The sequence below is a fragment of the Elaeis guineensis genome, chromosome 3 (assembly GCF_000442705.2).
Source record: "Elaeis guineensis isolate ETL-2024a chromosome 3, EG11, whole genome shotgun sequence".
Lineage (NCBI taxonomy): Eukaryota > Viridiplantae > Streptophyta > Magnoliopsida > Arecales > Arecaceae > Elaeis > Elaeis guineensis.
The window spans coordinates 11,496,641-11,517,278 of NC_025995.2; the positions used below are offsets into that span (position 1 = coordinate 11,496,641).

Here is a 20,638-nt window from a genome sequence, read left to right on the forward strand (position 1 = left end):
AAACCATAACCTAATTAGTAATTGATTCATTAAACATAAGGATTTGGACTTTAATCAAAAGGTTTCTCCCACTATTTTATTTGAATTGGTAGCCTCTACCTCCAACTCGAGGAATTACCCTAATTTCTTAGCGGGTACTAGAATCCACTTAGACTGCACACAAGCCCAACTTTGGTTGGTCAACCCATGTACATCTAAGAGTAGGTTCATAACCAATTATTTTTCTAAATAATTTCTAGTAATTTTAATTTTGCCCCAGAAACCTAATCAGTAGGCTTTGGCCTCCACTGTAAGGATCCGGTTAGGTCCAACCATTAACATGATCATACTTGGTGTATCTAACCAACGAATGATTAAGCCCAACTTTGGTTGGCTCACCTAACCACCATTAGAGAGACACTTCCAAGTCATCATATGATGAGTGATAATTCCATTAGTCAACAAGCACCAGGCCTTTAGGTCTGCAATGATTATTGAGTTAATGGACTCATTATCAAACACCTTAATGGGAGGCTATGACTCAGTTATCTCCATAACTTTATCATTTTAAGGACCTAATAATTTTAGAGGATTTAAATAATTTAGAGGATGAGGTCAAATGAACCAGCTTATCATGATCCTCCCACTGGCTTCACCAAGTCAGCTTAAGGGAGACCATTAAAAGGGCTGGTCTAGGAGCACCTAAATCAGTCACACTGATTTACCTAGCTGACATGGGTCAGCTCGAATAGTCAAGTGATCCGATCAAAACATAATTTCACCAAGAGGCCAGGTAAGTTCGATCAGTGGGAGGGTCTGCCAAAGCTTGCCTTAGACACCATCAGAAATGGCCAGATAAGCGGGCTCCCAATTAAAAACCACCGGTCTGGTTTACCTTAGACACCAACTGGTTTAATTAGTTTCGATTAGATCAACCTAACAGTTCGTGCTAGACCGCTTAGCCAAGAATCAAGTCCATTTGGTTCTCGTTAAAGATATAGACTTGACCAACTACAACTATTGTAATTGATCTAGAGAATCCTTGACCTAATCTAAGACAATAATTGATTAGATTTAGTCAATTCTCTAATTAAGTCCATCTTTAATCTAACCATAGGTCTAACCCAATTAATGGACCTAATTCTCACTAACCCATTAACCCAATGTGTTATGATTTGTGTCTTAGGTTCTTCAATTCACAATCCTAGAACCTAATCAAACAACTTCTTAATTCTTAATTAAGTTTTGGGCTGAGGGTTGGGTTCGACTTTTTGAAAAATAATTTTCATATTTGTAAAATAATTTTACAATATGATTCTACCAACCATATTGCATATTTGATTCATAATCAAGATCCAAGTGAATTAAACATGAAACTACTTTAGATCTAATCTAAACAGGTTCATGTAATTGAAATAATTTCAACTTTAAACAATTTCTTTGCACAAAAATTATTAACAAAGAGATTTTATTTTAGATTTAAATATCTTTTAAATCTAGTAAATCATAAATTTAATCTAGATCATATCTAACAAATTTATGATTAAAGATAGATCTACACAAACTAGGACAACCTTTGCACTGTAAGGGGTAAACCTTACAGCAGGACAACCTTGCAGTTTGTGATTGATCTAAAATTTTAATTTTAGATTTAATAATCAGATTATAAATTAGATCTAATCTAAGAAATAATTTAAGCATATATAAATAATCATGTAATAAAGAACCTGGGCTCTGATACCAATTGTAGGAACCAGATCTAGGGTTTCAGGGTTAGATCTTGAAACTTTTTCAAGATCATACAGTGGAAGACTAAAATAAATCAAAATTTATTTTCTAAAATCAGAGAATCCCTAGATCTAAGATTCTATTACATGATTATTACATAGCATTAAATCAAAAATTAAAATATATAAATATAGCATGAACTACATGTTGATCATATCAACATGTTTCTATACCACATCTAATGTATGTATTAAACAATAGATCAGATCTATTACCTTGCAAGTTAGATGCTCTAACCTCGCTGATCCGGGCTTAAGGATGATTTTGCAAGCCGCACATGCATCCGGCCTCTAGGAGTCATCCACACGAGCCCACGAATCTCGATCAGAAGTCCTGCTTCAGGAAATCAGCACAGTATGCTAGTACTACGCTGATCCTTCTTTGATGGTTGATTAGGTGCCTCCTTTTTGATTTGGACTCTTCCAAAGATGGAAAGTAAAAGGAAGAGTTTCAGATCTGAGACACTCTCAGAAAACTCAAGATGGAGGGAGGAAAGATATGAAAACAAAAAACCTAGAAGAAGACCCTCTTCTTCTTCACGTTTTTTTCTCTCTAGACACCCTAACTTGCATCTTTTATATCTCCATGACCCAAATGTCTTTCTCTCTAATTTTTGGATGGAATAAAGACATCTCAAATCTCTATCTTTTCCTAAACTTTCATAAAGAAACTCATTTTATACAGAGAGATATGATAGAGTCTTTGTCTAGGTCAAATACCTAGTCAAGGCTTATCCAAACATGGCAAGTTAAGGGGCGCCCAACTCTTGAGCACCTCCTCCATATTTTCGTGCATGGATCACCAGCAAAGGATGCACAATATGTACCCTAAAAGCTATGAAAATTCTAAAAAAGATTTGGATAAATTTGGTGCAAAATTGAAAGAGTTTTGGATTTCTAAAACTCTATCTCATAGAATTCAAAATCCAAACTTATTCCTTTTTGATTTGATCCAAACCACCTTCCATGTAAAAAAAAAAAAGGAGACCTTTTGTGAACATGGGAGAGACTTGGGAGAGGGCTTTTGTTGCACAAAATAAGTGGAGATTGGTGTTGAGTAAGAGAGAGGGCATGGGGATGGCTTATGTGGCGCAAGGTGGAATCCTAGTCTTACTAGGATTCTATCTCATGACTTGTTTTAATTTGGTTTCTCAAACCAAATCAAACCAAAATTAGATCAACATAATTCAAATAGATCTTAACCCAATTAAAAACCTAATTTAATCAGATTAAATTAGATTTAAATCTGATTTAATTTTCTAATCAAATTAGAAATTAGATTGACCCAAGTCCTAGTTGAACTAGGACTAGTTTTTCCTTGCACTTGGCTTATCCAATAAACCAATTGGACTTGATCCAATCAAGCCCAAAATAAATCTAATTAAATCATATTTAATTAGACTTAATCTCAGCCCATTGGCTTAATCAAATTAAGCCAATTAGCAATTGAATTGCTAATCGATCCTCCTGCAATACTTGCACTGGGTTAAATGTCAATCGTATTGATCATTTAACCCTAGAACGATTCTTAATCATTGATCAACCATCCGATCGTATCATGAACTCTAATGTGTGTGACCTCATAGGTCCGAACCTAAGCCAGTAGCACAGGAACAAATCCTGTACCAATCGAAGTGACCATCTAGCAATGGTACCCGACGACCGGATAGGTCGAATGTGTAGAACAACATCCTTAGAACCCATGTGGATATAGTTTTCATATAATTCATCCCCTTGACTAAAATGATCATAGGACACCCCAGAGTTCAACTGTCAACTCTGATCAGGTTGTCCACATTGTATTTCAAAATATCAAATCTATCTGATGGATTACCCTGGCCAAGGTTTTGCTAAATTGAAATACAGCGACTCATTCTTCTCCAACTCTTGGAGTGATCAATCCCATCTCGATCACACTCTGACTTCGCAAGTACTTGACTGTGCCCAGAAGCCTTCCGTCCCTGAATTAGAAATTCAGTTAGTCCAGTACCAAAGCACAGTGAGTTGCTTGCAAGTCACTGAGGCAATCTCAGGTCTAAGGGACACTTATACCTATATCCCATCAGAGACATTCTCGACAGCAGAATACTCTGGAGTTGGTCATGTTCAATGATAATGTACCCTTACATCTCACCTGTATGCCATACCAGTATCTCCACACTCTTTGGTTAAGAGGACAACCAACCCATATGGCCTACAGCAACCTATGCTCGATAGAAGCTGTCATCCTTATTAACAGCCTATCATTTGGTCGTGAACAGTTTTAAGGACTAATCGATAAATCCTCTCTTTATCGAATCTAAATAGTCCTAAGGACTTCATCATAACAACGGAGTTCATTAAAAGATGAAAGCTTATGATGAAGATGCCAAATATATTTTATTTATTAACAAATCAATTACAATACTTGGTTGCTCAACCGTCAACAGCTTGATGATTGGCTTTTGGGGACACATTTCCCAACAGCCAGATCTTAGGCTCCGGCCTCACCTCCAGTTTCTCAGGCTCCCCCTCCTCCTCTGGTAACGGCAGTCGGTATGGAGCAGTTCGACCTGTTGGTTCAGCAGGTCAGAGGCCTCACCGAAGCAGTGCAGGCCATGCAGCAGCAGCAGCAACAGCCGCAGGCATCAGTGCAGTTGGAAAGAGCATCGTCGGAGTTTCAAGATCCGGTAGTAGGGCGGACCACCTAGGCCAATCATCCTGTCTTCTCCGGAAAGGGGAATCTGAGGGTGGAGAGCCCTCAGTCTGATCACGATTCCACTCCCGGAGGATCCCTACCTCCACTCTACCAGAAGACCCTCGAGACTCGCAGTCGAGAGGACCTCCTGGATCGAAGGCTCCAGGAGATGAACCGGCAGATCGAAGAGCTCCGCCACGCTCCCCCTGCTTATGGTGAGGACATCTGTACTGACCCTCCTTTCTCTCAAATGATCATGCAGGAACCGATCCTGTCAAACTTCAAGCTCTCCTAATTCGAAAGCTATGACGGGACCTCGGAGCCGGTTGACCACCTGAAGGCCTTTCAGATGATGATGCTGCTCCATGGCGCACCAGACGCCATCTTGTGTCGAGCTTTCCCATCCACCTTGAAGGGAGCAGCAAGGAACTGGTACTCGACGCTGAAGTCGGGTACTATCTTCTCCTTTGATCAGATGAGCCACCAGTTTGCGGCTCATTTTGTTAGCAGCCGGCGTCCCTGGAGAAGTTCGGAGTCTCTTATCAACATCAAGCAGAAGGAGGGAGAATCCATCCGAGCCTACGTCAACCGCTTTAACATCGCCGTGCTGGAGTTTCAAAACTTGGACCAATCGATCGCGATGGTCGCCCTGAAGGGCAGTCTTCAAAAGAACGATCTTCTATTTTTTCTGAAAAAAAAATATCCCAGGGACTTTGCTGATTTACTGTCTCGGGCTGAAGGATATGCCCGAGCAGAAGAAGCCTTCAAGATGAAGGACGAGGAGTGATAAACACTTAATTTAAGTGTTTTAAAGCAAAAAATTATATTTAATTTATCTTATTTATTAAGAATTTGATGTTTCTTTTTATGTTTTACAGGAAAGGTGATCGCCGATACAAAGAATCCGATTCGCAGATCAAAAAGACTCAAGTTTGAAGAAAATTGGACTTAAAATGAAATTAAAATAAAAGAAGGATGCATATGGTATTATAGAAAATGAAGATACTATGCAAGGAATCCAAAAGGATATAGGCATCATTTTAAAGAAACAAAAGTTTCTTTTTGTAATTGGGAAACTTTTGTTTCTTGTTTCACAGGTGCTTTCCTCGTGAACGTGAACGCGAGTGGCACAGCGCGGGCGCGGGGCGTGAGCGGCACAGCGTGGGCAAGCGCGGGCGCGAGTGGCACAGCGGCGCACGGATCGCGATAGTAGATGCGCAGGCGACGCGCAGCGCGGGCGAAATGCGGACAACATGCAGGTGGGTGCGGACGCGGGTGCGACATTCGGACGCACGGTCTTTAGTATTTTTTTCTTTAGTCCCATATCGAAAAATCATGTAAAACTCCTCCCACCTAACACCTATAAAAAGGCTCTTGTACTCCTATTTGAGGATCATCCTAGAAATTCTTCTAGAGCCTTGCATAGAGGAAAAAAAGGGACTACTTCATGAGCAGCTAGGCTAGCAGTCTCAGGAGTGGAGAAGAAACTTTGTAACGACACAGAGCGGGTTTATTGTTCTAAACTTTCTTGTATTTCTTTATATGCAATAAAGATTATGCTTTTTATTTAAATTGTCATGAGTTCTTTATTTGCTCTCTTTCATATGCTTTTATTTATGCTTTCCTGTTAGATTAATATTAGGAACAATTTTTACATTTCGGAGACGCGTCGTGATCTACGGATAAGGGGCGTACCGAGGAAAGAAGAGTTGTTTACCTAGTACTTTTCGGAGACACACCGTGATCTACGGGTATGGAGCGTGTCGAGAAAAGATAGATATTTTTTCTAAGATTAATCACATCAATTTAATTAAAAAAAAGAAATACAACTCTGCTAGTACAAAATTAATTCAAAACTTCCGAGCTCTTTATTTTCTTATTACATCAATTTTAAGATAATTTATTTTTTAAATAAAAAATAATGCTTCTTTCTTTTATTTTGCAATCTCAAAAAAAAAAGCCACTGACATTTCATAACACTTAACTAAAATAGCATAACCCCAAATATAAAAATTTCTAACTTGATTGGACACCTTATTTCTTTGCATCTCATCTCCATAATTAACTTTAAGGGTGCAACCCATTAACTAAGATAAGGTGGAGATTTGATCACCCTTCCTTAGCCCACAAATCACTCCCTTGCATTTGCATAACCTAGACCTTAATTTAAAATCAACTAGACGTCAGCCCTAGGAATTTCGAGCTCAATAGGATAAGAAAGCTCTAGAGTTGAACCGAGTGCGGATTGGTTAATTGCTCGATGTCTAAGGCAAGTGGTTAAAGAAAGTGGTTTTTAATTGGTTCTGTTGACTGACCTGGCCAACTCAGTTGGTGTCTAAGGAAAGCAACGAGCAGGGAACCTCCCACATCTTACGCTTACCTGGCCGAGTCAGTTAGTCAGTCTTGAGCTTGGAGTGCTCAAAGGCGGTCTTGAAAGTTAGGAGCTGTCTAAATCTAAGTTAACCTTAGGATAGAGAGTCCATGCTTTTTAAGTTGATTACAATTAACATTAACTAATTTCTCCCTTTTCATAAATTTAAGATTCTTAGGTTCTTCTCTTTAGATTTTCTTCATTCTTTTCTCACCTTATTATAAATATATATATATATATATATATATATATATATATATATATATAAATTAAAATTTTTGTGCTTGCTCTAAAGTATAATTGTAAGGTGTATGCTTGGCCGTAGATCGTTACGACCAGAAATCCAACCTTTTGATCCAGAAATAGAAAGAACCTTTAGAGCCAACAGACGTAAAAATATGGACCGAAATCAGGAGAATGATCCACCCAAGCAATTGAAGGAGTACTTTACTCCTTCCACATATACCTACTCTCCTTGTATTCAAGTGCCCCCTGTGGAGGCCACCCAATATGAAATTAAGTCCAGTATAATCCAAATGTTACCTTCATTTTATAGACTTAGTAATGAGGATCCTTATAAACATCTTGAAGAATTTCTTGATATATGCTCAACTGTCAAAATTCACAACTTCTCCGATGATGCTCTTAGGTTAAAATTATTTCCTTTCTCACTTAAGGACAAAGCCAAATACTGGCTACATACTTTGGATTCCATGACTATATCAACTGGGACCAGCTACAAGGAGAGTTTCTCAAGAAATATTTTTTCATAGGAAAAACTAATCAAATAAGGAAAGCCATAACTAGTTTTTCCAATTAGATGGAGAAATATTTCATGAAATATGGGAGAGATTAAAGGACTTTATTAGAAAATATCCCCACCATGTTGTACCCAAGTGGCAATTAATCCAATATTTTTATGATGGGCTATCTGAAAGACATCGACAAATGGTCGATGCATCATGCGGTGGGACATTCATCTGAAAAATGAGAATGAGGCATGGCAACTGTTTGAAATTTTAAGTAAAAATTTATTACATCATATGTCTGCCTCTATTAGAGATAAACCCATGTTAAACCCAAAGAGAGGTGGAATATATGAAGTAGGAAATGCCATAGATATCCATCATAAGGTAGATGAATTGTCCCAAAAGTTAGATCGATTATTAAGTATAGGACAGTCACCTTCTCCATCCCGTCAGATACAAGATATATGTGCATTGTGTTCGAGCCCCACTCATTGTGTGAATGATTGTCCGGTTGCACCACAGTTTCTTGAATATGTACAAGAAAAGTCCATCAAGCCCAAACTACTCATAGATCAGAGAACAACCCTATTCTAGTAGTACAATCGGGATGGAGAAACCATCCGAATTTCTCATGGAAATCACAACCAGTGGTTCCTCCAGTGCAACAAAGATCAGGTTATCCGGATGCGACTTATAGGCATCCATCCCAGCTACAATACCAGAACCCTCCTCAACCCACTCCGAGTACTCATAGCTCGGCTTTCGAAGAAAAGGTACTGCAAGCACTTAAAGGACTAGAAATGAATACCCAACTCCTTCACTCCCATACGCAATCAATAGCAAAGCTAGAGACCCAGATAGGTCAGCTAGCAACAGCTTTCAGTAGGAGGGAAGAAGGCAAATTACCCAGTCAGCCTATTAATAACCCAAAAGGACAGTACATGGCTGAAAGCTCCATTGTCCTGAAATTTTTTCGAACATGCCAAATCGATTATGACCCTTAGAAGCGAAAAATCTTAAATCAACCTGAAGTAATCCAACAACAAGAGCAACCAATTTCAGCTACAACAGAAAAGAAGAAACTTGAAGAGAAGAAAGAACCTATTAACCCAGCACCTGCACCTAAAGCTCCATTTCCAGTGCTTTAGAATCCTCTCTGCCTCTTGATAAGAAGGGTATAAAAATGAATGAAATGTTGGAACTGTTTAAACAGGTTCAGATAAACTTACCTCTTCTCGATGCCATTAAGCAAGTTCCAACCTATGCTAAATTTCTAAAGGACCTGTGTACACAGAAACGAAAATCAAAGCACAAATACCAAGAAAAGTCCACCTAACTGAGCAGGCTAGCTCAGTTTTCCAGCAAATTGCCCCACCCAAACTGAAAGATCCAGGTACCCCAATTATTTCTTGTGTCATAGGGGACCTCACGATTAAGAAGGCATTATTAGACTTGGGTGCAAGTGTCAACCTTCTCCCGAGCTCTGTATATGACCTATTTGGATTTGGAGAGTTAAAACCCACGACAGTGACCTTACAACTAGCAGACCGATCCATTAAGGTACCCCGTGGAATGCTGGAAGATGTATTGGTGAAAATAGATGAATTTTACTTTCCTGTTGACTTTCTTGTGCTGGATATGGAATCTGGCAGCAACCCCAACCAAATACCAATCATCCTAGGTAGACCCTTCTTAGCAACCGCTAATGCTTGTATAAATTGTAGAACCGGAGTTATGGATGTATCTTTCGAAAATAAGAAGCTAAGGTTGAATATTTTCAATGCATCTTTGGGACCACCTGTGTACGACCATAATGAGATCAACTTGTTAGAAGAAGTTATAGAAGATAAAGCTCCTGCCTTGCTCAACTCAGATCCTTTACAGGCATGTCTAACACATTTTGGAATGGATAATTTTGATATTGATGGATACACTAAAGAAATACATGCTTTGCTAGAACCTCCCAATTTTAGCACCAATCCCCTTGGACTGTAAAGTACGAGCAATTACCAATTCAATCAAGCCCTCTGGTACCATCCTTAGAAGCACCACCTACTCTAGAGCTAAAGCCTCTTTCTGCCACCTGAAATATTCATTTCTTGGATCCAATGATACCCTTCTAGTGATCATTGCATCTGACCTAACCAACGACCAGAAAGACAAACTTGTCGGGGTACTCAAAAAGCATAAAGAGGCTATAGGGTGGTCAATTGCCGATTTGAAGGGTATAGATCCTTCTGTTTGCATGCATCATATTCACTACGAGGTTGAGGCAAAACCACATAGGGACATGCAACGAAGATTGAATTCGAATATGCGGGAAGTCGTGAAAAAGGAAGTAGTGAAATGGCTAGATGCTGGAATTATCTACCCAATTTGGATAGCCAATGGGTTAGTCCAACCCAGGTAGTACCTAAGAAGTCAGGTATTACCGTAGTAGAGAATGATGAGGGTGAGTTAATTCCTACTCGTGCAACAACTGGTTGGCGAGTATGTGTGGACTACCGAAAGCTGAATGCCGTTACTAAGAAAGATCATTTTTCTTTGCCTTTTATTGACCAAATTTTAGAACGGCTAGCAGGACAAAATTTTTTTTTTTCTAGATGGATATTCGGGATATAATCAGATCCCGTATTTCTGCTAATCAAGAAAAGACTACCTTCACATGCCCTTTTGGAACATTTGTATTTAGACGTATGCCATTTGGTCTCTGCAATGCACCAGCCACTTTTCAACGGTGTATTTTGGCCATCTTTTCTGATATGGTAAATAAATTTTTAGAAGTCTTCATGGATGATTTTTCAGTATTTGGCTCTACCTTTAATGATTGTCTTCAGAACCTAGCCAAGGTTCTTCAACGATGTATAGAGACAAATTTGGTTTTAAGTTGGGAGAAGAGCCATTTTATGGTTCGTGAAGGAATCGTGCTTGGACATATTGTATCCAAGCGGAGGATTGAAGTAGATAAAGCAAAGGTTGAAGTAATCTTGAAATTGCCTCCCCCAACCTCGGTTAAACAGGTGCGATCCTTTCTAGGCCATGCAGGTTTCTATAGGCGCTTCATTAAGGATTTCAGCAAGATATCAGGACCCTTGTGCAACTTGCTTGCCAAGAAAAATTCTTTTGATTTTAATGAAGAGTGCCTAACTGCTTATAATAAACTCAAAACTGCTTTAACCACTGCACCAATCATAAAATCTCCAGATTGGACCCTACCATTTGAAATCATATGTGATGCTTCTGATTATGCTATAGGGGCAGTCCTTGGGCAAAGATTTAATCAAGAACCGCATGTAATTTATTATGCAAGTAAAACTCTTTCAGATGCTCAATTGAATTACACCACAACTGAAAAGGAGTTACTCGCTGTTGTGTTTGCCCTAGATAAATTTAGATCATACCTTTTGGGCTCCAAGGTCCTAGTATACTCCGATCATGCAGTACTGAAACATCTGCTATCCAAAAAAGATACAAAACCTAGGCTGATTAGATGGATCCTTCTATTACAAGAATTTGATTTAGAAATTTTAGACAAAAAGGGCTCCGAAAACTTGGTAGCAGATCATATTTCTAGGATCTTGGTAGAATACAATAAAGAAAGGATTAAAGATAAGTTTCCGGATGAACAACTCTTTTCAATCTCTTTCACTGATCTTCCCTGATTCGCTCATATAGTCAATTACTTGGCAGTGGGACAAATCCCATCTCACTGGACCCAACAAGAGAAAAATAGATTTTTCTCCCAAGTAAAGTACTATTTCTTGGAAGAACCAGAATTGTTCAAATATTGCCCAGATCAAGTAATCCGACGTTGTGTCCCCGAGTGTGAAGTCCAAGGTATTCTTACTTTCTGCCACTCGTTAGCATGTGGGGGATATTTTAATGGAAGAAAAACTGCAGCAAAGGTGTTGCAGAGTGAATTTTATTGGCCGATACTATTCAAAGATGCACATGAATTTGACCGTAATTGCTTGCGATGCCAGCAAACAGGAAATATTTCAAGAAAAGATATGATGCCCCTATCCCCTATTCTTGTTGTAGAAATTTTTGATGTTTGGAGAATTGATTTCATGGGACCCTTTCCCTCCTCATTTGGATTCGAGTATATTTTGGTAGCAGTGGACTACGTATCAAAATGGGTAGAGGCTATGGCAACCCGAACCAATGATCACAAAGTCGTGATCAAGTTCATTCAGCATAACATCTTTAGTCAATTTGGATACCCAAGAGCCATAATTAGCGATGGGGGTACACACTTCACGAATAAGTACTTCGACATGCTAATGAAAAAATATGGAATAACTCATAAAGTTGCCACACCTTATCACCCCCAGACAAGTGGTCAAGTTGAGGTCTCCAATACAGAGATCAAGCATATTCTTGAAAAAACAATAAGACCCGATAGAAAAGACTGGTCAGCGCGCTTGGATGATGCATTATGGGCTTACCGTACTACTTTTAAAACATCCATAGGAATGTCTCCTTATCGACTTGTATTCGAAAAAGCTTGTCATTTGCCGGTGGAATTGGAACATCGTGCATTTTGGGCCATATGATAATTTAACTTTGATATGAAAAATACAGGTTCCAATAGGAGACTTCAACTAAATGAACTTGAAGAGCTACGCAATGAAGCGTATGAGAGTGTCAGAATTTATAAGGCTCGAACTAAAGCATACCACGATAAATTCATTGCACGAAAAATATTCGAGCCCAATCAAAAAGTTTGGCTCTTCAATTCTAGGTTGCGTCTATTTTCTGAAAAACTTCGCTCACGTTGGGATGGACCTTTCATTGTAACTCAGGTATTTCCTCATGGAGCTATAGAACTCAAAAATCCTAAACAGGGAAACACTTTTAAAGTGAACGGTCAGCGATTGAAACCTTACATAGATGGAATTAATGATGGAGAATTAATTGAATCTGTTGATTTAGTGGATCCAAAACTGCCATAATACTCAATTTAGTCTGGCTGAAGACGTAAAACTTAGCGCTTGTTGGGAGACAACCCAACGATTTCATATTTTTTACTTTACCGCAGCTGCAGGAATGTAGAACAAGAGCCTATTAATCAATGAAGCTATCTTCAACTTTCGAAGCAAAATTATCCCAGGTGCACTCTCTCCTTTTATTTTCTTTGCTTTCCTACTCCATTGAGGACAATGTAGATTAAGTTGGGGGGAGGAAAGTAATCAAATCCTCGAGTATGGTCAGAAATAATTAGTTTTGTGTATCCAAATTTTATTTTGATTAAGAGTCAATTAAGCATCCTAAACAATGAATGATTAATGGTCAAGATAATTTTAGAGATACTGAGGAATAAATTATTAAGAAAACCCAATGAATGGTAGGGTTTAGACTAGACCAAATTTTAGGAGTGATTCTACAATCCTCTTCTTACTGATCTCAATAAAGAATCTGCTTCATGAGAAATTGGGTAAAAAGGTCGAGGTATGTAATAAAAAAAAAAATATTGGTTTCCTACTGAGTAACCGAGCCCTTTCGCCTAAGTAAGCATTGTGGTTTGCATAAAAAGGTAGGCAATGTTAATATATATATATATATAATAAACCTCTTTCCCATTAAGTTAGAGGATTTAAAGAGTAAAGTGGGGAGTTGGTGAAAGAAAAGCTCTTAAAATTTCTTTAGTTAATACTCAGCCACTAATTGGGTCAAATTGATAATCCAAGGAAGTATCTCTTTAATGGTCTGACCAAGTATCACCTACCTTTTGGGATGCCTAACCTATTTTTTTATTCAAAATCAAGTCGGTACACAATGCTGATATATCTATTTTACTCGAGGACGAGCAAAATTCAAGTTGGGAGGTGTGATAAACACTTAATTTAAGTATTTTAAAGTAAAAAATTATATTTAATTTATCTTATTTATTAAGAATTTGATGTTTCTTTTTATGTTTTACAGGAAAGGTGATCGTCGATACAAAGAGTCCAATTTATAGATAAAAAAGACTCAAGTTTGAAGAAAATTAGACTTAAAATAAAATTAAAATAAAAGAAAGACGCATCCGGTATTATAGAAAATGAAGATACTATGCAAGGAATCCAAAAAGGATATAGATGTCATTATGAAGAAATAAAAGTTTCTTTTTGGAAGTGGAATAAAAAAGTAGCGTGAAGTTCATTCATGCTGTTCCTGGGCGAGCACAGCGCGCGCGAGCGCATGAGCGTGTGGGTCCGCGCGTGAACGCACGGACGCGGGGCGGACGCAAGACGGATGCGGGCAAGCATGGATCGCGGCAGCGCAGGCGACGCGTGAACGCGCAGACGTGGGGCAGAACGCGGACGACATGCAGGCGGACACGGGCGCGGGTGCGGCATTCGGATGCGTGGTCTTTAGTATTTTTTTTTTAGTCTCATATCGAAAAATTATATAAAACTCCTTCCTCCTAACACCTATAAAAAGGCTCTTGTACTTCTATTTGAGAGAATCCCAAAAATTCTTCTAGAACCTTGCATAGAGGAAAAAAAGGGACTACTTCATGAGCAGCTAGGCTAGCAGTCTCGAGAGTGGAGAAGAAACTTCGTAACGACACAGAGCGGGTTTATTGTTCTAAACTTTCTTGTATTTCTTTATATGCAATAAAGATTATACTTTTTATTTAAATCATCATGAGTTTTTTATTTGCTCTCCTTTATATGCTTTTATTAATGCTTTCCTATTAGATTAATATTAGGAACAACTTTTACTTTTCGGAGACGCACCGTGATCTATGGGTACAGAGCGTGCCGAGAAAAGATAGATATTTTTTCTAAGATTAATCACATTCATTTAATTAAAAAAAAGAGATACAACTCTGCTAGTGCAAAGTAATTCAAAACTCCCGAGCTCTTTATTTTCTAATTACCTCAATTTTAAGATAATTTATTTTCTAAATCAAAAACAACGCTTCTTTCTTTTATTTTGCAATCTCAACTTAGCCCAAGGTCCCTGAGGATATGATCTTGACTCATCCTACCTACGTAGTGAGTAGAGTTATTTTTGGTGCTATCAACGACTACGCATCATATACCATATAAGGTTCTTCGATATCTTCTTCTCACTCCTCGACTTTGGAGGCTCTATTTATCCAAGAGTACTAGTAGGCAGATGAGATGGCACAAAGAAGTGACTCACAAGTATACCGATATGATGAGTCATCCGTCGGACAGTGAGGCATGAAAGAAATTTGATACTTGCCACCCTTTATTTGCTCAAGAATCACATAATATCTGACTAGATTTGTCTACAGATGGGTTTACACTGTTCAGTCATGCAGCGGCCCCTTATTCATGTTGGTAAGTCTTTATTACTCCATACAATTTACCGTTTGGGATATGTATGAAAGAATATAACATCTTTCTTATATTAGTCATTCTTGGACCATAACATTCTGATAGAAGCATTGATGTATTGAAGAAGTAGAATTTTGTAATGAAGGATGCATTGATGTAGATCATTAATGATTTTTCTACTTATGGGATACTATCAGGATGGAGCACTCATGAGAAGCTAGCATGTCCCTATTGTATATTGAATACAAAATCATTTCAACTTGAGTATGGTCGTAAGCTCTGCTGGTTCGATTGTCATCATTAATTTCTCTTCAAGCATCATCCTTTTTGAAACCAGTGAGATAGTTTCAGGATGAATAAGATAAAGAAAGACCATGCACCCCCGCTCCTCAATGGTATAGAAGTATTTTAGAGTGTATCCCAAATAGACAAAGTCCAGTTTGGCATACTATTTGATAAGTAAAAATCTTGGAGCTTTGATAGAACTCATAACTGAATGAAACGTAGTATCGTTTGGGAATTATCGTGCTGGTCCACCAATTTGATTTGTCATAACCTTGACGTCATGCACATTGAAAAAAATATATTTGATAATTAATATTTTCTACACTGTTATGGATATCAAGGGTAAGATAAAGGACAACCCCAAGACTTGAGCAGATATGAAGAACATGTGCAAGCATTCTCTATTAGAGTCGGTTGAGGTGTTACCTAAAAAATTTTTAAAGCCGAAAGCATCTTACACCTTAATGAGGGAGCAGTTGAAGAATGTATGTGAATGATGTAAAAATCTTAAATTCTCAAATGGTTATGCAAGTAATCTACCTCGGTGCATCAATATTAAAGATTGCAGATTCTATGTGCTAAAGTGCCATAACTGCCATATTTTTATGTAATAATTATTTCCATTGGCTTGACATGATCTCTTTTCTAACTCCATATAAAGTTTTTTGATCGAGCTTAGTCTTTTCTTCAGAGATTTTGTGCTACTGAACTATCTACCGATCATATCTCCAGTCTTGAGGCTAGCAGTGTAGAGACCTTATGCAAGTTGGAGAAGATATTTCCTTTTAATTTTTTTGACTTCATAGAGCACCTCGTGATTCATATAGCATATAAAGCTAGGGTGGAGGGATTAGTGCAGTATAGGTAGATGTATCTATTTGAAAGATATATGCACAGTCTCAAAAAGAAAGTAAAAAACAAGATCAGAAACGAAAGTTCTATTGTGGATGCTTACATAAATGAAAAAATTTTTAATTTCAGTCGATACTATTTTAACCTCAGTGTGCAGATAAAGCTGACTCAAGTGGATCGAAATGATGATGGTGGTGAGGGATCAGAGGTAGAGATCTTAATATTTGCCTATCCCGCTCATGAATTTGAGCATGAAGTTTGTCGGATATTAACTGATACTGAAATTCGATAGGTAGAGATATATATTTTGCTAAACTACATGGAGGTTGATTCATATGTTGAGTAAGTATCCATCATAATCTCAACTCTTTAATCACTTATCATCCTGTACTTATCTTATGCATATATAGGTAATATGATGAGATGCTGAGATGGGACAATTCGATGATAAGTGAGGAAAAGATTTTCACTCAGTGCTCATAAAACTTTGTAAATTGGTTCCATCAACTGATAAGCGATCATTGTCATTTTATTTATTTTAATTTTTTTTAATTTATTTTTTTTATAATATGCAGGTCATGCAAGGAGATGAATTCATACCTAAGAAGCTAAGACCATTAGGTTACAGACCAACAAAGTACGTGACATGTTATAATAGCTGTAACGTAAATAATTTCAAATTTCACATGCAGCAATATGGATATCATAAGAGTACAATGAATGGCGATGTTTATATCAAGGATAGCTGGTGGGCAGAGACGGAGAGTGACTACTATGGAATCCTTGAAAAAATGATCAAGTTAACCTACTTTGAAAGTAATAGTATTATTTTGGTTAAGTACCGATGGTTTGATACCGGTAATTGTATGAAGGTTGATCTATGGCACGTGCTTACTGAAATCAAATATGGATCAGAAGCATATGTCAAAGACCCCTTTGTGCTAGCTCAACAAGCTATTCAAGTGCATTATATTCCTTTTCCATCAAGAAAGAGAAGAAGGAAAAATTGGTAGGCTGTATGTAAGGTTAAGTCTCAAGCCATTCATTACAAGCTCGAAGAAGAAGAAGAAAAGCCCCATTTACTAGAATACTTTTAAGAGGATGAAACGTTAGGAGTTTATCAGCATTTAATAGATGCAGAGTTGGATGCTCTAGAAATTCTCCTACGTGATGGCCAACATGAGAAGGTAGATCATTCTGAATTTGTTTTAAAAGGCAATCCTATCCAAGAAGATGAAGAAGAGAAAAAAAAGAAAGAAGAGAAAGAAGGAGAAGAATCAAATAAAGAATTCGAAGGGTACCAAACATCTGAAGAGATCGATGAGTAGTGCTCTTCAAAGCCCTACCTCTTCTTTCTTGGACTTCTCTTCTAAGTCCAAGCATCTTTTAGCAACGGCCTCCACCTAGGCATCCAAGCCCTTATCTCTCAATAACAGACTTTTAGTATCATTTTATTTTTTGCATTGTCTTGGATCATTTTAAATACTTAATTTACATCATTTTAAATCTTGCATTATCATCCATAATTGTATAATTAATTTGTAAGTCTATTTATTTTTATTTTCAGAGATTATAGATCATATCTTCCAGAGATTGGAGCCGTCACAGTCGAAGAGAGAGCTTTCATGCAGCCAGCTTGCATGGTTCTATACTACACATACCACAGGATAAATTTTAATATTTTAGATATTCTCTTGTATATTATTTTATCTTTTATTATTTAATATAACATTGTTTATGATGTCTTGATACTCTTAGGTTTGGATGATATGGGGTCTCCAGTGACCCTACAGTCACACGGAGTAGCGTCTGGCTCTCAGAGTCAGCAGTGTGGTAAAAAATCTGTTCGGCTCACGGCATCTCTGACTCGGTCGAAAGATAGAGAGCTCATCCATATTTAGAGCTACTCATAAATATTATATCTTTACTGAATATGTTTAAACTTTTACCATTTTAGAGACTAACATTTATTGCTCAAAATTAATTTTGCAGCATATTTAGAGAGCCAGGGATGCCTCATGTGATTATCGAGATCATCTGATGATTGATGTTGGGGTCGATGAATGAGTTCTCCAATTGACCGTCAGGGGCTCGTAATGCAGTCTGGGAGATGTTCCTGATAAGTCAAAGTTGCTTAATTTTTAAATTCATGGTAGATTTATATTCTATTTATTAGTATATATTTGCTTCTACTTGTAGGAGTACTACTGATTCGAGACTCCTCAGGATGAGAAGACTGACTGTCGGACCTTCGAGGAGGTGGCCACACGTAGGCTCCGGGATAGGCCGTATAGCCTTAGGTAGTCCGTCATAGAGCACCTCAGTTTCGAGTTACCATCAGACTGAAAGTTTTACACAGATCACTGGATGTGGACAGACATATGGAAGGCCCTCTGTGATTGGTGGAGCATTGATGAGTACCCTGATAGGTGATAGAGGGCACGGTAGAATTGGACCACCCGTAGGATTTGATCAAGTACATCCGTGGCTCCATTGGCGCATATGTTGTGGCCAATATATTGGTAAAAATTCTACACTTAAAATTAATTTCATATTACATTGATCATATGTATGTTTTAATTAATTTAATTTTATTATTTCTTTATTAATTATAGACACGACAACTAGATCGTGCATCAGGGCAGTTGCAGATGTGGGAGGCCACACGCCAGTTTAGGAAGACTAGTGATTACTTAGATCCTAGATCAATAGATTATGGTAACAACTTAAAATATTATTTATTAAATTTTTATATATACTGGTATATATGGACTAATGAATTTCTAAACTGTAAAAGTACATTACACGGAGTATCTCGTATCGCGGTATGGTGAGGACTCATCCTCTCAGCCCCTCGACCTCGAGGAATGGCTCAGGACCATCAGAGGGATGCGTAAGAGCCGGATCATAGGATTCGATCATAGCTTCGACCCTCCAGTAGGTCGATACTCTTCGATATCCTCCTCTCAAATCTCAATGATCCAGACATGGGGTGATGCACATATGGAGGAGGTCGTGCAGAGATTTTAGAGTCAGTGACCTCAAAGCTTTCAAGATGTCATCTGTAATATGTTCATTGAGATTCTCTAAGATCCGCATATGTGCAATCAGTTGGACTCGTTGTCACAGTCATCACAACAGATAAGTCTATTAATAATTTGCTTTACTTGTTTTAAATTTTTATATTTAGAAGCTTCAAATATTTATGCTTGAGTCCGGAAAGGAAGACCTAGGAGGTAAAAATTTAATTTAATCATTCAATCGATGAGCCAAAAGTATCTATAGCTCTGTATCATCAAATAGAACATGTAGAAACAATCTATTCGAATCAAAATAGTATATCGAAATATACGCCTCCGTATCGATATATATACTTTCATATAAAAATTTATTAATAATATTTTATTCTTTTTATTACAAGATGTTGGGATATCCGGATTTCATCCACCAGCTGCTAAAGAGGACGTACAAGAGCAGGAGAAGGATGAGGAGGATGATGAGGAGGATCTCACATGATTTTTTTTTTAAATATGTATGTAATTTTGATACTTGTAAAGCAGTATAAATTTAAAAAATTATATAATTTATATTTTTAATATAATATAATTAATTTTATATTTATAATTATCATAAATAATTATTATTTTATTTATAATAAATTTTAAAAAATATAATTATTTATTATTATGATTAAAATAAATTTTAAAAAATTTAATTATATATTTTTAAAAAAAATAAAAAATTATTAGAAACAGTATTAGTGATGAAAAATGCCATCATTAGTAGTCTTTAAAATTTTAATTAAATTTAAAAAAAATTATTAGTGATGGTATTAGTGATAAGAAATACCATCGTTAATAATTTTTATTAAGAAAAAAATTAAAATAAAAAAATATTAGCAACGATTTTATTGTTATTAATACTGTCGCTAATTGTTCGTATTAGTGATGAAATTTTTACCGTCGCTAATAATAGTAATTAGTGACCACATTATTTTCGATGAATTATTAGTAATGAAAATCCATCGCTAATAATATTAGCGATGGGGATTGGGTTATTAGCGATGATATTTAACCGTCGCTAATAGCCTATTTTCTTATAGTGATGTTTCTTATTAAAATGATAAGTTTGACCTCATTGAAAGAGAAAGAGGACCAATTTAAGAAATTTTTCAAAATTTTGTCAAGAGTTTGACACATAATTTAAGAATTAAAACTTTTTGAAATATTTATATACTTATACAAGTTACACTACATGCAAGTACACATGGTTAGTAAACATTTTAGAAACAAGAAATGTTTTAAATAAATTTAAGCATGGATCAAGTGCTGGTATACTTTCCTTATAAAATTGTCTAAGATTTATCTAATTTATTTTATATTCTTAATGTAACAAAATTTCAAGTTTTGCTCCCTATTCTATGTTCCATGCAAGTGGACCAAGTTGACCTGCCCGACTCACTGCTGAAGACTAATAGTAGGTTGAGCTAACTTAAAACCTATACATTTTTATAAGAATATTTGATGAGTTGATGAAGTTGTTCAACTAGCTGGATGTTTAAAGCATTTTTCACCCATCCAGGCCGATGATCTACACATTAGGGTTAAATGAACAAATAAAAGGGGAAAGATGATGTTTATGGT

The 20,638-nt window shown here is 37.0% G+C and overlaps 1 non-coding gene and 1 pseudogene across 1 annotated transcript; one reads left to right on the forward strand and one right to left on the reverse strand.

Annotated features, from left to right (window-relative positions):
• Positions 1 to 17,008, forward strand: part of LOC140856180 (uncharacterized) — a 27,215-nt pseudogene extending 10,207 nt beyond the window's left edge.
• LOC140856832 (small nucleolar RNA R71) lies at positions 7,599 to 7,703 on the reverse strand. The gene has a single exon (XR_012140432.1). It is a non-coding gene; the product is annotated as a small nucleolar RNA R71 (small nucleolar RNA).
• Positions 17,009 to 20,638: the final 3,630 nt, after the last annotated feature.